Source organism: Pseudonaja textilis, chromosome 2 (genome assembly GCF_049901715.1).
Source record: "Pseudonaja textilis isolate UNSWEBS1 chromosome 2, rPseTex1.2, whole genome shotgun sequence".
Lineage (NCBI taxonomy): Eukaryota > Metazoa > Chordata > Lepidosauria > Squamata > Elapidae > Pseudonaja > Pseudonaja textilis.
Genome location: NC_141991.1, coordinates 49,105,231 through 49,121,992, shown reverse-complemented (window position 1 = coordinate 49,121,992; position 16,762 = coordinate 49,105,231). Strand labels below are relative to the sequence as shown.

At 39.1% G+C, this 16,762-nt stretch overlaps 1 protein-coding gene across 3 annotated transcripts in view; it reads left to right on the top strand.

The window, feature by feature from the left end:
* The first annotated feature begins 10,749 nt into the window (after nucleotides 1–10,749).
* Nucleotides 10,750–16,762, top strand: part of ABHD6 (abhydrolase domain containing 6, acylglycerol lipase) — a 40,632-nt gene continuing 34,619 nt past the window's right edge. The window contains exon 1 of one of the 3 annotated variants that reach the window (XM_087923802.1): nucleotides 10,750–10,903. The gene's annotated coding sequence lies outside the window, so the exon portion shown is untranslated. Of the gene's footprint in view, nucleotides 10,922–16,762 lie in introns of all 3 variants that reach the window. The other 2 variants (XM_026723513.2, XM_087923801.1) reach the window with 2 other exon arrangements.

The window sequence follows — 16,762 nt, the reverse complement described above, 5'->3', positions numbered from 1 at the left end:
TCATCCTCCCATAACTTGGACTACAGGTAACAATAGCAGACATATTTTCAGTCTCATATCAGGACAAAATGGTTCTGATTTTTAGAGGAAAGGGAGCCCAAGAAGAGCTCTTTTAGATCTTCATGCTTTTGGTTGCAAATTTCCACATGAGGTCATGGGTGCCATCTTGACCAGTTAGACTTCCATGGGTTGCACTAAATGGGATCAGACGCATCCTGCGTCTGGGCATTGCTGGAAAGTGAATCTGCTGCTAATGAAACCCCAAGGCCTCATCAATGCTGCTTTGTCACTGGAGGCTTTTTAGAAGAGATTGGACAACCATTTGGCTCAAATTGTATAGGGTTAGGGCTGTTTGAGCAGAGGGTTGGACTAAATGATCTCAAAGGTCCCTTCCAAATCTGTCCTTCTATGGTTCTATTTTCCTCCCCCTTTTTATGCAGCCACACTCCTTTGCTATTGGATAATTCACCCAGTGAGCAACATGTAACCTTTAGACAAGGCTATGGTGAATCGAGCCATGAGTAATCCTGTTCGTTCATCCCTTTCAAGAGATAGAATTGGAAACTTTGTAGGAGTGGCTGGGCTGCCATTTACTGAATCCCACTTAACAATTGGCCTGTAGGACTAATTCAACAGTATCTGGAGAGATCTACATTCCCTCTTCAATTTAATAATGAACATTTTAAACTCTTACCTAATATTGTTCATTCTCTGTGGCAGGGACCACATAGGATTTAAACCATTATTCATCTTTCATGTGAGCAAAGACTTTGTCATCTTGTATATGTTCTCTATTATTAAGTTTCATACCCACTTCCACTTTTCCACATGTGCAACTCCTTTTTTTGTCTCTGGCTTGCTAACAAAAGGTCAACTGAAATTTACAAAGATCAAGGAGTCAGAGCTGTAGTTCCCCTATGAAATCTGCAAAATGTATTCAAGTGTAATATGGGAAACATTCTCAAAGAGGAATCTGATGCCTTCTAGTTTAAATTCAAGTTTGCTCATGAGACTAAAAAAAAATTGATGACCAAGGTTGTTTTTTTTATTGGTCTGTAGGACTTCCTATTGTATTCTCCCCAAAGAACTCATGCATACCAGCATCCCTATTCAAGATGCACAACCTTGTGCTCAGTGCAGAAAAGGGGGAAGAAGTCCTACAATCGGTAAAATAAATTAAAGGCAGGAGATAAAATGAAAAGAAGTCTAGTTACATATAGTTTATATTTACATATAGTTTATTCACTATAATGATATCATGGTGTGGTAACGGTGGGGAGGGCAAGATTATATACCATGACTAAGTATACAAGCAATAAAGGGAAGGGAGGAAAATGAAGGGGAAGATCAAGCTTTAAAAAGTGAAAACAAAGCCAATGTTTTATGCTGTTCAGGTCGTAATGATATTTCCTGCTTGAATCACTAGTGTGATTATTTCCCTTTGTCTTGATGTTATTACTGGTGTGGGAGATAATTTATGAGAGCCAGTCACATGCACCTGGAGTCTCTTGCCACTAAAGCTAAGCAAGTTTGGACATGAAATGGGAACCTGGCGCGGTCCAGGAGAGGAGCCTTTTCTGTCGTTGTGCCTGCCCTTTGGAACATCTTGTTCCCAAGAGTGAGGCTGGTTCCCACCCTCCTGATATTCCCTAAAGACCTGGCCCTGCCAGTTAGCGTGGGGCTCCAATGGGGGAGCATCACAGTGGAGGTGATTGATGGGTTAGTAAGAGATCCCGCCTCTTCCTCACCCTGTTGTGCCCTCCCCATCTTTTAATTAAGTTGCAGTGTTTGGTTTTTTTTGTAGTATTTTATTTATGTCTTTTATCTTCTGTCTAGTTTTTATTTTTAGTTTAAGTTTAATCCTTATGTTTTTATATAATAGTAGAGAACCCTCTGGGTAGAAAGGGGTAGATTAGGTCCTTTTTAGGGGATTAGAAGGAGAGTGGGGCATGAATTTATTACATTTAATTGTGAATCTGGCTTTTTGGGGGGAAGATAGACTGGTTTGGGAGACCAATTATTGTATTTAATCAATCAGCAATTGATAAGAGATAGCCTTAAGGAAAAAAAAACATGGATATTTGATCTGGGACCAATTAGGGTTAATTTTGGGGATGATCTGATTGAAGCCATGGTAAATTTTCTATGAGTTGATTTCAATAAGTGTTTGTTAACAGAGGATTTTGGAATTTCAATCTTGTCTCTCTTTTATTATTGCTAATGATTTTTATTACTTTTATATATGTTTATTATTATTGTTTTTCCTGTTAACTATATTGTTATTCATACAGTATATAGATGACAACCTAGCCATTTGTAAATTGATTAAGTATTTTAATAGGTAGTTTAAAATTCTTTTGGCCTGTTTTGCAGAGGGTAGGAAACTAACATTGTTGTATTATATTAAAGAATATTCAATTAGAGAGGCTTCTACAGGTACATGTGTTAAGTCTTTTTTTTCAAAGACACTTCTTCTTTTTAATGTCTTGTTTGTTGTGTTTTTTTCTTTTGTTTTTATATATTTCAGTGTTTTGCATTTTAATTTTCTTTGAATAAACTAAATATTGTAAATGAATGAATGAACGAACAAACAAACAAATAAGTCCTCCTGAATGTTGTTTATTATAAAGAAGCTTATCCTGGTTGACAGGGCATGCATATACAGCAGCTTGTGACACAACATCATGGCTAAAGCATTTGTTATGTGATACAAAAACCAAAACCAAAGACTGAGATTGGGAGACTGCCACAATGGAAAGAATATAGATGAGTCAAAAAGTAATAGTTAGTGAACTTCACTCACGTATTAAATTGAGGAAAAGGGTTATCATGGAAACGCAGACAGCAATTATCATGTCACCACCTAGCTGCCTAATGTACAAATAAAAGTGCACGCACACACACGCACACACACACACACACACCCCATTCATGCCAAAAATGTACATATGCAAAACTCTCAAGCAGAACAGTTCTCACATGAAACACAAATGCCCAGGCTACTTGGCCTTCTCTGAATACATTATAGAAAGAGACTCTGTTCTCTGGGAAAGGACAACCAGCAACAAAGTGGGTGGACTCAAATCAGATTAAAGATAGATTGTCATGGAGAAAGTGTATGTAGTCACTAGGAATCAAAAATAATTTTTAATTAATTGTCAATCAATTATGGACTTAGTAGCCAATGCAAATGGGCTTCTCCATGAATGTGTCTGGTTCGTACCTACATTACCTACATTAGTAGCCATCACCAACTCTCATGGTATCAAAATACAGTTTAACTAAGCACTGAATACAGAAGTACTTCATTTTAGCCATCTCACATTTTATTTTTAATAGATGGCCCTAAATCAGTATGCACATGAGGGACAAATACTTCTTTTTCTTCATATTTTCCATACTATGCATAATTTTATATACATGGGTCCTGTATCTTCTTAGTCACTTTCTGTTTAGAAGTCCTAAATCCTATTGGTTTTCCTTGTAACCCTCTATAATTTTAGGAGTTCAGGTGCTTATCTGAAAAAGTATAAAGATTGGAGGGAAGAGAAGATATGGTCCAATCTAAAGAGATGCTAAACGGATCCTGTTTTCCCAATAAACATTCTTAATATCTCATGGCTCTAGTTTACAAATACTTTTGCCTGCCCTTTTTAGAGATATTTATGTGTTGCTCTAAACATCCTGAGAGAAGGAGAAATTCAAGGCCACGTGGGGAACTGACAGCAAAACAGGGAAGTTATAAAAAAAAGTTTCCAAGGAGAAGAGATGCAGTTGTGTTACCACCTGGCAATTATTTTCATCCTCCAGAGGAAGTCTGAGTTTACAGATAAGGGAAGAGCCATTTGGTCCTCTAGCATGGGAATGTAAGAAGAATAGATGCAGACTTTAGGGGAAGTGTGGAAAGAATGACCATCCTGTGCTTTCAGTCTAGCAAGTTTCCCTTTTAAAAATCAGATCCATTTTTTTTTTATATTTTCCTTTAAAACAGTAAGGGAATATAATTGGCTTTTTTAAAAAAACCAGTAATTGGGGTTTACAATTCTATACTACTTGTAGGAACGTCAAGAAACAACTATACAATATATGAAGGCATGAAGGATTTTCCAAAAATGTACTAAAAGCAAAATATTTCTAAAAGCAATCTGGGTATTATTTCTGACATAAGAAAAAAAAATAGAAGCAATAGTTGAATGAAGAGAAGCAATAAAGCTTGTTTCAGAAGCATTTGAAATGATAATTGTGGAACATAGAAAGTGTTACATTCAATACAATATTTTTAATCCATACCTTGCCCTTAGATGTTATTAATTATTATTACAGGGATTTAGTTGCTAATTTGATTTGTATTAGTGTTTTATAAGTCAACATGTATTGTGGAGTTGTGAATAAATGGCTTCTCAACTTTTTTCTCCCAAAAGGGAGGGTAGGAAATTCATTGTTAGTATGAATAGTTACAAAGCCTTTTTCTTAGATAGCTGTATCTAATATTTTACACTCCTGGAGTGCCTCGGGACCTATTTGTATTCAGTGATATTGTTAGAAAGGTTGGCAGCTGTTTAAAAAAAAAACAGTGAAGGGAAAATTTTAGAAATGGACTCAGAGAAATGTACTGTGAGAATTGTTGCTTCAGATTTACCTGTGACTGGAATAATTGTCTTCTGTTAAAGAAAATCTACACAGGCTTGGCCTGCATTACCTGGAGCTGCTGGCTGTTCTAATTCAGAATGGATTCAGGGAATTCCTCAGCTTTTATATGTGGGCCAAACCTTATAGGAATAACAGGATTATCAGAAAGTTTAGGAACCACAAATATTTAAAGTTCTGAAGCAGAGGAATAGCTAGTGAGATTTGGAGATGTTCTCAGCTGTAAAAGAAATAGGAACAAAAGTAAATTTGATGTTCATTTCTTTACAAAGCTCTCCCCCGCCTCAAACCAAACTATTTTTGATGGTTAATCTTAACCTTATGATGGTCCAAGTTCTACTATGCCAACCTAACTTAATGGTTACAGATAGTCTTCAAATTACAAATAGTCACTTAGTCACTATTTGAAGTTACAGCAGACCTCCCCAGGGGCACTTATGATGTAGTTCCAAAGTTCCAACCCCTCTCATGGTCACGTGATCACATGTTGGTCGCTCAGCAACCAGCCCACATTTGGGGCTATTTGCAACATCTTGCAGTCATGTGACTGCATTTTAGATTTTTGCCCAAAACTGGCATTTACTTTTGGTTTTCAACAAAACTGTCCCCTAACAAACAACTGGTTTGCTTAACAAATATGAAGTACACTTATTACTATGGTATTTGCTTACAATTGCAGGGTTTACTTAACAACCATTTCAAAAAAAGGTTGTAAAATTGGGTCAGTCATGTGATGACCCGCTTTACAACTGTCACAACTTACAACCGTAATGAGCAGGCTCCATTACAATTATAAATTGAGGACTACACTACCTATATTGGGCATGTCAAATTAATAGCAACTATTAGCAAAACCAATGCATTTTGTTAATGAGATCCTTAAAATTATTCTTTTTTGTTCCTTCATAGCTATTTATTGTGTTAACTGGTTCTTATTGCTTTTTCACTTTGTATATTATACAATCCATATATCATATAATTAATCACAAAGTACGCCACAAAAACTGGCTTCACATAGCACATTAAACTTAGTTTTAACCATTCCGTTGGATCCGACTCTTGGTGACTTTATAGGAAAGTCATCTGCATACTTCCCTGTCAAGCACAGCTTCTTCAGTTGTTAGATGTTCATCTTTGTATCAGCTTTGATGGTATCAAGCCAGATAGAACTTTGCTTGACTCTTCTTCTTGATCCACTAACCGTTCCTAGCATCATTGACTTCTCCAATGAAGTTGCACACATGACATGGCTAAAGAAAATCAGCCATATTCTTGTGATTTGGGCTTTTAATGATGTGTCTGGGTTTATATGATTCAGCACCTAGCTCATTAAATTATGGGTTGCATAATCTTGATTTGCTAATTAAACTACAGCTTTCTGGAATCTAAGTTAACAACATTGGATTCACACAATATGCTAAGGCATAATAACCAAGCAAACCATTTGGTCATTTGCTCAAAAGTAAGTCTAGGATTTTGTTGATTCACAGGTGTCCCCAACCTGTGGGCCATAGGCCATGGGCTATTCACAACTGGGCTGCCTGAGCGGGGGCTGGCATGTGCATGCTCACAGCCCCACTCGTCCAAAACCATCCCCTCTTCCTCCCCCCTCGGCGGGCTGCCAGCTTGGAAAGGTTAGGGAATGCTGACTAAAGGATTGGATCTGTTAAACTAGAAACACAGTCTTCTGATATGAGTTATAACTTTCATCCTTTATAGGCAGGTTGGCTGTTGTTGTTGCAGTGCAACACAGCTAGAAGATCCCCAGTTTAAGGAAAATTGATTTGGAGTAGGGTTGCTATGTTGGGGTTAAGAATAACTTTTTTTTGTCTTAATCAAGTCTAATTCATGGAGACTGCCTGAACAAGTCTATGCAGCTTTCCTGGCAAGATTTTTCAGGAGTGATTTTCCATTGCCTCCTTTCTAGGCTGAGAGAATGTGGCTGGCTCAAGGACATTCTGCCTAAGGCAGGACTGAAACTCAAGGTCTGCCCAAATAGGCAACTACTAGGGCGTGCTGCCATCTAGTGGTATTAAGATCACCACAAGAAGCACTGGATGGTACAGTACTGAAAAAGGTCATCTAAGGCTAAAGTGCACTTTTGCAAGGCTTGTACAAGATGCTGAACCCTACATCAGGATTAGTAAAAGGCAGCAGCTTAACATGTCATAGAACATACTTGGATAATGACTAAGGTCTCAAAAAGTGCAGTATCACATCACTTCATTTTGATCAAGGTGCATACAAAAATATACAGAAAGTACTAAGATCAGGAAGGAAATGTATGAAAAAGAGAGTGACTTAAACCCAAATATGAATGTATTTTGTATCCTGTGGAGAATACATCCCTATTTTTCTTTTAATTTCTCCACTGCAGTTAAAACTTTTTTATGTCAACTTTCTGAAAAGCATTGATTTTGTAAGATGGGTCTGGTTGCAGGGACTTTAGGTATGGAATTCAACTCCCAGAATTCCTTAGCAATCAAAGAAAATTCAGAGTTGTCACTTTTTGCTAAATACCATTTAGATCAGGGGTGTCAAACTCAATTTCATCTGGCTTGTGGGCCTTGAATTTGACACCCAATTTAGACCCTAAGACAGCAAAACTTAACTCCCACTTCTAAAGAAGAGGAGATATCATGTATATTGTTGAGGTAATTCCCCATTAGGAGAATGAGCGCATACAGGGAGACGTATTTGAGAGAAGTGTTTGAATAATACACACACAGTACACAGATACACTGTACAGTAAATGTAGGTTTTTACTTCCAGAAAGGTTTAAGCAAAGTCCAAAATAAGCAGTCCAAAGTCATTCACAGGTAAATCAGTCAGCTTTCAATCCAGGGATAATCCAAATATCAAAGTCCAGTGTCAAAAACAGTTCAGTATCAGACTTAAATTAAATCCAGTAATATCAGTCAATTAGAAGAAATGGAGCAACGGCAATACATTCCAACAGAAGGAAACAAGATACACTCACACTCTCTTCTGAGACTCAGACTAAAACAATCCAGGTTTCTGGCTCCATCTTTTGAAAAACCACACCCAATTGCAGTTTTTGCAATCTCTTAAAAACATAGTACTAAAATGTTTATCCTGGTTTATATATTTCTAACCCAAATAGCTGTTTGGGTCATATTCCTAACATTCTCCCCTTTTGGGTAAGATAATATATACAACCTTACATTCTAAGTCCATAATCTTCACAGCATGCCTTATGCTTTATAGAGTCTTGGGCCTTTGTAAAATGATCTGCTATATTGTTTCTGACATACAGTATTCTAGCCTAATCATCTTATTTTGCACACATTGTCTCACATTTAAATATCTTAAATCTGTGTGTTTCGTTCTTGTTTTAACAGCAATATTTGAAGCCATCTGTATTGCTGATTGGTTATCTTCATAAACAACAATAGGATCTTTTACATCAATTCCCATATCAATTAATAATTGTTTATACAAAACTAAATCTGTACATAGTAAAGACAAACATGAGAATTCAGCCTCCATTGTTGACAAACTTAGATGTTTCTAATAGATCTCCATCCAATAAATGCTTTTCCCAATAATACAGCAGTACCCGATGTAGATTTTCGTGTATTTATGTCTGTAGCAAAACTTGCATCAGCATATGCAGTTAAATTCAATTCATCTTTTGGCTCCAAATACAACAAATAATGCATTGTCTGTTTCAGATATCTTAACACACGTTTGGCAGCTTGCCAGTGCCTTTCAGTTGACTCAGCGTTAAATCTTGCTAATTGATTAACACAGTATGCAATATCTGGCCTTGACCAATTATTGAGATAAGATAAACTACCAATCAAAGACTGATAAATATTCTTATCAAAAATAGGACTTTGAACATCACTATGGCTAAACTCCTGGCTCATTAGTGTTTTAGCCGTTCCATTTTAGTTCCATTTTAAAACTTTTTAGTAATTGGTTAATTTTTTCTGCCTGTGAGATCTTGTATCCTCTTTATTTACCTTTAAACCAAGATATTGCTTGATTTCTCCTAATTGTTTTATTTTAAATTTCTTTTCCAATAGTGAAATTATCTCAGTAGCTTCTTGTTCAGTTTTGGTGATTAATGCTATGTCATCTGTAAATAATAACAATAATGAAATCATACCATTACTTTCCTTTTTAAACAAACACGGATCAGCCATGCCAGCTACAAAGCCTATCTTAGTTAATTCTTTAACTATACATTCGTTCCACTCATATCCTGATTGCTTCAAACCATAAAGACTTTTTTTTCAATTTCCAGAAATCAATTGTTTCATCAGTATTATTATTTTTGAGACCTAAAGGTTTCTTTAAATATATAGTGTGTTGCAATGGTGCATGCAGATATGCCGTTTCTACATCTAAATGATTTACAATGTATTTCTCCTTAGCTGCCCACACTAATGCTGCCCTTAATGTAGTAGCCTTCAGACTAGGTGCAAACACCTCATCATAGTCATTTGCTGTCTGATTGAACCTTTGTGCTACTAACCTGGCTTTATGGGTAACAGTCCCATCTACACCTGCCTTTAGTTTATATATCCATTTACATCTTATGGCATGTTTACCTGGTGGTAACTTAACATTTTCGTACACCTCCAGTCTTTTTAATGATTCCAGTTCCTTATCCACTGCTTTCTGCCAAGCAGCCTGATCCGTAGCAAGATACATTTTCAGTTCACTATAATTACTTGGAACTGTATTCACTTGGCATACAACACTAGCCTGATATCTATCAGGTGGTCATGTTACTTGGGTTGAACGTCTTGGTAATACAGGGCTTACTGGTGGACTTTCCTGTGCCACCTGCTCCTGTTCTTCTATTACCTCCTGTTCTTCCTCTTTAATGGCTATTTGTTGTTTACTGATATCATCTTTTTGGGTGTCAATAATAATAATATCATTACTGGATTCCTGTTCCAGTTTATCCCATCCAACATGCTCAAGAATTTTGCATTAGCATTGCAATAAACATGAGCCGTGCCCAGAATCTAAATGATTTATGGTTGGCCTCATAACCCACAAAAAATAACTTAGTTCTATGTTGTCCTTTCAGTCTTACTTGTGAGGGAATATGCACCCATGCTGGAGCTCCAAATGTGTGTAAATAACTTAAATTTGGTTTTCTGCCATGCCAAAGAGCGAATGGCAATTCTCCAGTTGTATTTACTACATTGTTTAAAACATGGTTGCTACACATTATGGCTTCACCCCACAGTGTTTCAGGTAAACCTGAATCAGTAACATAGTGTGAGCCATGGCTTGTAATGTTTGCCCTCTTCGTTCTACAAAGTTATGTTGTGGTCTGTAAGGTGCAGAATGTTTATGCTCAACACCAGCCAATTTTAACATAGTTTGGAATCTTTTGTTAACAAACTCAGTCCCATTATCAGTTACTAAAGTAATTATTTTACTTTCATTTTTCTCTCAGCAAACCTTAGCCAGTTAAAGAAATGTTGGAATGTTTCTGTTTTGTTTTTCATAAGATAGCAGAAACCATATCCTGAGTAATGATCCATAATACTCAAAATATAGCATGCACCTCCCAAACTTGGTTTCTTAGGACCAATTATGTCAGCAAACACAACCTCTAAAGGTTCTTTGGTCTTAAACCCATTTAGTCTGTTTGCTGGAGTAACCTTGCTTTTATCTTGGCTACAAGCATCACAAGTGTAAATACTTCCTACAGGGTTTCAACATAAAGCAAAGGGGTCAACATGAATAATTGTAATGAAAATCGGGAGCTGGAATGGGCATGTTAAAGCTGCAGTCCCGTTCTCGTGGAGGTTTCCGTGCAGACGGTTGAAGAGCTGCACTGAGGTTCAATGCTAAATCTTAAAGTGGTCTTCTCAAGGAGCCCCACTGAATTCAATTGCTTTATGTTGCGTGTGGCGAAATAAGCAAGCTGACCGGCAATGGACCCTCGCGTTAAAAAAGCTGCCAGGTTAAGGCTACCCTTGAATTTGACTCAAAGGCAAGCCCATCTGGATTTATTGGGGAATGATATTCTAACAAAGGAACAGAGGCGGGGATTGGCTTTGAGGTCGCCATAATTAAACCATCGCGCTGATGCCCGGCGCTCTACCACAGCACGTCCCTCTCGTCTTTAGCCAATCCACTCGCCTTTTCCGTCGGAGGGCGAGGAAATTACGCACTAGCCTTGCCTTTAACACACTGCCGAATCAGAAAAAGACCGACCGAAGAAGGTGCCAGGGAGCAGGTTATTCGTCGCTGCAGCGCCCAGGTAGATTGCCGGAGCAGGGTGGGCACGGCGGGTAGCCTTTCTAACGGAGGTCTCCGCAATGCAAAACAGGGAGCGGGGAGGATGGCTTGGCTACGGTTAGGAAATCACAAGCAGCCGCTGCAGTAAACGGAGGGAAGCAAATGGATGAGACTGAGAAGGCGCTTGGCGGTGAGGGGTGCTGGAGCGGAGGCTGCGACACTGTCTAGGCGAATTAGCGGTGTGTGGGTTTTTCCCCCGGGGAGTAAAGGACCCCCGAGGCCCGGTAGCCACCGGCAACCCTCCTTTGGAACCCGGGCCTTGGCGGGGGAGGGTCCTCGGGGGAGCCGATTCTCGGTTCCCGGAGCTTTTTTTTCCCGGCTGGCCCCGTCGGCCATGTCTCCAGAGTTTGGCAGCGGGTCTATCGCGAAGCAGGATTTGGCGGCGCTGCTGTGGATCGATTTAGGCCCTTTTCAGATTCATCCCTCGGGCCTTAAAGGGTTAAAAATGCCGAGGCTGGCGCGCCTGCCAAGGGAGCGATTATGTCGCGTGAGACATAGGTGGGTGAGGGAACCTAATTCCCAATAAAGGTCACTCGTTAAAGTATGGCTGGGGCTGGTAGCAGGCGATGCTTTCCATCTAAACACGCAACCGTGTAAGCAGACGAGGCCTCTGCCTTAATGCTTAAAGTTGCCAACACTGGCTAGAGATTTGAGAAAACAAAATCGGATGAAAATCAATTACACTGCTCAAAAAAAATAAAGGGAATACAAAATTAAGACATCCTAGATCCGAATGAATGAAATGTTCTTATTAAATACTTTGTTCATTACATAGTTGAATGTGCTGACAACAAAATCACACAAAAATTATCAATGGAAATCAAATTTAGCAACCCATGGGGGCCTGGATTTGGAGTTACACTCAAAATTAAAGTGGAAAACAACACTGCAGATCCAACTTTGATGTAATGTCCTTAAAACAAGTCAAAATGAGGCTCAGTAGTGTGTGTGGCCTCCACGTGCTGGTATGACCTCCCTACAACACCTGGGCATGCTCCTGATGAGGTGGTGGATGGTCTCCTGAGGGATCTCCTCCCATACCTGGACTAAAGCATCCCCCAACTCCTGGACAGTCTGTGGTACAACATGGCATTGGTGGATGGAGCGAGACATGATGTCTCAGATGTGCTCAATTGAATTCAGGTCTGGGGAATGGGTGGGCCAGTCCATAGCATCAATGCCTTCGTCTTGCAGGAACTGCTGACACACTCCAGCCACATGAGGTCCAGCATTGTCTTGCATTAGGAGGAACCCAGGGCCAATTGCACCAACATACGGTCTCACAAGGGGTCTGAGGATCTCATCTCGGTACCTAATGGCAGTCAGGCTTCCTCTGGCAAGCACATGGAGGGCTGTGCGGCCTCCTAAAGAAATGCCACCCCACACCATTGCTGACCCATTGCCAAACTGGTCATGCTGGAGGATGTTGCAGGCAGCAGAACGTTCTCCATGGTGTCTCCAGACCCTGTGAAGTCTGTCACATGTGCTCAGTGTGAACCTGCTTTCATCTGTGAAGAGCACAGGGTACCAGTGGTGAATTTGCCAATCTTGGTGTTCTCTGGCAAATGCCAAATGTCCTGCATGGTGATGGGCTGTAAGCACAACCCCCACCTGTGGACGTCGGGCCCTCATACCACCCTCATGTAGTTTGTCGTGGGTTGTAGACTCTGCCTCATGCTACCACTAGAATGAAAGCACCGCCAGCATTCAAAGGTGACCAAACCATCAGCCAGAAAGCATAGGAACTGAGAAGTGGTCTGTGGTCACCACCTGCAGAACCACTCCTTTATTGGGGATGTCTTGCTACTTGCTTTCCACCTGTTGTCTATTCCATTTGCACAACAGCATGTGAAATTGATTGTCAATCAGTGTTGTTACCTAAGTGGACAGTTTGATTTCACAGAAGTGTGATTGACTTGGAGTTAGTTACATTGTGTTCTTTAAGTGTTCCCTTTATTTTTTTGAGCAGTGTATAATAGAAAATCGATAAAAGGTCATGGACAGACTGGAGGGATTGTCTACCCACCCTGTGTCAGTGAAACCAAATAACTTGCTGGGCAGATTTTTATGAAAAGAGCCCCTCAAAGCCCGTTCCTGCGTCACACAGCTATACTGCATTAAAACTTCCAATAGAAGAAAATGTATGAGTTCAGGGTTGAACTGTGGAGTCCTTGGTGCTCTCTGGACTTGGTTGTTCACTTACAGAGGTTTCCTCACTCAAGTAGGGAACCATCCCTATTGCACTGATGATATTACCTATTTGGGTAATAAAATGTCTGACACAAATAAACCAAGTTCAGAAGGAAGACTTCTCATTACAACTTCCATCATCTCCTTACCTTACTTGGAGGGCATCCATTCTTGAAGGCTGTTACTTTAAGGAAGGGAAAAAAAGTCACCTAACTTTGTTAACAGACTTAAAACATATCCACAAAGAGGTTAATGGATATGTATCATTGTGTATCAGACACAATTGGTGGAAAGACTTATAATACCTAACTCGTGTTATTCTCAGAACATCAGATTCCATTGAGAAATGTCTGCAAAGTCCCAAGTATCTCATTAACTTCTCTTTTTATGGTAGCCTTCCCCGGATTGGTTGAGATAAGCTGAGATCTGCAGAAGTCTTGGCAGTTGGAAACAGTTCCAGCTTGCTTCTTAAAGATATTGCAGCTTCTTAAAGATATTGCAGTGTTGCTGCCCTGATATTACTTTGCATTTGATATCAAAAACCCAGCATGGCCTGGGTTGTGGGATTCAGAGATGGTGACCTTTCTTAAAGTCCTCACACAACTATCAATGTGGGGAGGAAACTTTATCTTGCTACTAATAGTGAGACACACACAGATGCACATTTAAAAAAAGTTTAAAGAAGAAGAGATTAGAAATGTATTCAGTGTAATGATCTCTTTTATTTTCCACTTTGTCTCTATTTTTAAAGTTGTTCCCCTCAGTGCAAAGATTATAGCTGTGCCGTGTTGGTGTCACCTATAGATAATTTGCAAAAGTGTGAATAGCCAGTGTGGAAACTAATCATGCAGCTGGCATATACAGTACTAAAAATTAGACCTAATGAGGTAGTGTAATTATAGTGTAAAGTGTAACACTTGTAGCTTAAACATACAATTTCTGCATAGATTGCTGGATGCACCTACTGTGGTAAGATGTCTTCAACAGTAGCAAAATAGTAATGGTTACGAATTAATGGTTTAGGGTTAGAGACAGGGGTGGGACTCAAATTTTTTAACAACCAGTTCTGTGGGCGTGGCTTAGTTGGTGGGCGTGGCTTGGTGGTCATGTGACTGGGTGGACGTGGCTTGGTGGTCATGTTATTGGCTGGGCAGTGATGTTATTGGTGGGCGTGGCCAACTCAGTGTCACGCACATCAAGGCACGCATCTCCTCGCCTGGCCTCTCATGACTGTGGGGATGCTGCAACAGTCGTAAGTGTGAAAAATGGTCATAAGTCACTTTTTTCAGTGCCATTGTAACTTTGAATGGTCACTCCACACAAGCAAAGTACCAGCAAAGGAGGAGAAAAAAAATTCCAGAGAAGTTCCTGAGACAGGAAGTCTAGTCCTGCCAAGAATGTAATAAAGGTTAACAGAGAGGCAGTTTCTGTAAGCAACACCAGAATGTTTCCTTCCTGCCTTCCCTATAGGATTAGGCCAGTAATTTCTTCTAACAACTGGTTCTCCCAACTGCTTAGAATGTTAACAACCAGTTCTAGCCAATAGGTGTGAACTGGTAGAATCCCACCCCTGGTTAGAGAGAGCATAATCTAGAATATCCCTGCAGTTAGAGGAGCAGAGGAAGAGCTATATTGCTATATTTCTTCCTTGTAGGTTTTTGATTTAATCCAGCAGAATATTAGAAAACATGATGAATTTGTTTTTGAGATACAAGGTCTACCCTTATTTGAGAGTAACCAGGGATTGTGAGGCCTAAGAGATAGTTCTATGATCTAACTAAGAAAATCTAGGAATTGTCTTATTGAAATAGCTGGTTTTGCTTAAATTGGATGATTTGTGCTTCATAGTATTTAATTTTCCCCACTATTATTATTTTTTGCTTTATGATTTCCAAAGGTTCTTCAATTTTTCTAGTGAATTTCTTCTACTTCTGTATGCCTGAATATTTTATTTCTGGAATGAATTTTCTTTGATTTGCTAATAATCAGTGGTACTTGAGTCTGGATAAATTCTTTTCCAACACTCAAACATTCATTTTAAGTATCCCTGCTTTGGTAGTTTTGATTCATAATTGGCCATAATGGTGTGATTTTAAAACACAGTATACTTTTGTCTTGCTGTGATTGTTGTTCTTCCAATAATCCTACAGGGGTAGAGGTTCTTGTTGCCAAGACCTGTTGCCCAGATGCCGAGTGGTTGACAGATGCTCAGGAACTCTTAACACCTGGCACAGTCCTTGTTGACTTTGGCAATATTTGATCCAGTATAGGATTCTTTTTCTTCTGATTTTGCTTGTCAGAAGGTGGCAAAAAGTGATGATATGATCCTGGGACACTGTGAACCTCATAAATATGAGTCAGTTGCCAAGTGCCCAAAGTGTGATCAAGTGAAGATAGTGATACTGCAATAGCGATACTGTTAAATGATTGTTGGATATTCTTAGACTGAATTTTCCATGAAAACCTGTCTGACATGACTACAAATTGACAAAATCTTGGCTCATTAATGCATCAGATTTAACAGTGGTTGTAAAGAAGAAAGTGTGGATAATAGATGTGGCAATACAGGAGACAATAGAAGAGTAGACAAAGAATTGGAGATCACAGAGTATGAAGATCTGAAAATCGAAATTGAAAGATTATGGCATAAAATAGTTATAGTGGTCTCAATGGTTAATGGTGTACCATTAATACCACCTGTCACATAACACCCCAGGCTTAACAATTATTGATAAAAAAGACATGCAAAAAATTCTGGATAATGGACATGGCAAGTACCTGCAGATAGGAGAATAGAAGAGAAAGAACTGGAGAAAAATAAAGGCATTAATTTCCTTAAGAAAGGAAAAGGACTGTGTGACCATCACAATAATAGCATAAAATAGACAAAGTAATAGAAAATGAAGAAGCCAAAGTGCTCTGGGATTTTAGAATTCAAACAGATAGTACCTGCCATATAACTCCCTGGACTTAATATTATTGATATGAAAGACAAAACAGTCAGGAGAGTGGATGAGGCAGTATAGAGGCAGAAGAAATCACAATTTTTAACAATGAAAAGCATGTTTCACTGCAGGTAGTCCTTGATTTATGACCACAATCAAGCCCAAAATTACTGTTGCTAAGTGAGACAGTTGTTAAGTGAATTTTGCCCCATTTTATGTTTCTTGCCACAGTTTTTAAGTGAATCACAGCAGCTGTTAAGTTAGCAACATGGTTGTTAAGTGAATCTGGCCTCCTCATTGGCTTTGCTTGTCGGAAGGTTGCAAAAAGAGATGATATCATCCCGAGACACTGCAACCTTTATAAATATGAGTCAGTTACTAAGTGTCCAAAGTTGGATCAAGTGAAGATGGCGATACTGCAAAAGTTAGATTTATTTATTAAAACAGTTTTGGAGTCTAAAGGTCATAAGTGTTCATCATTAAACACAAATTTCAATTAGTGAAAATAACATCTCTCCCTCCCCCCGCCCAATTTATTTCACCATCCCCTGAAATCTATCCGTGGATCTCCAAGGTCAGTGTACTCCAGGTTAAAACTTCCTGATACAGTAACTCTTGTCCTGGTTTATCTGTTCATACCTGAGCACCAAATGTAATTACACGCAAAATCGAAAAATCTTAATCTA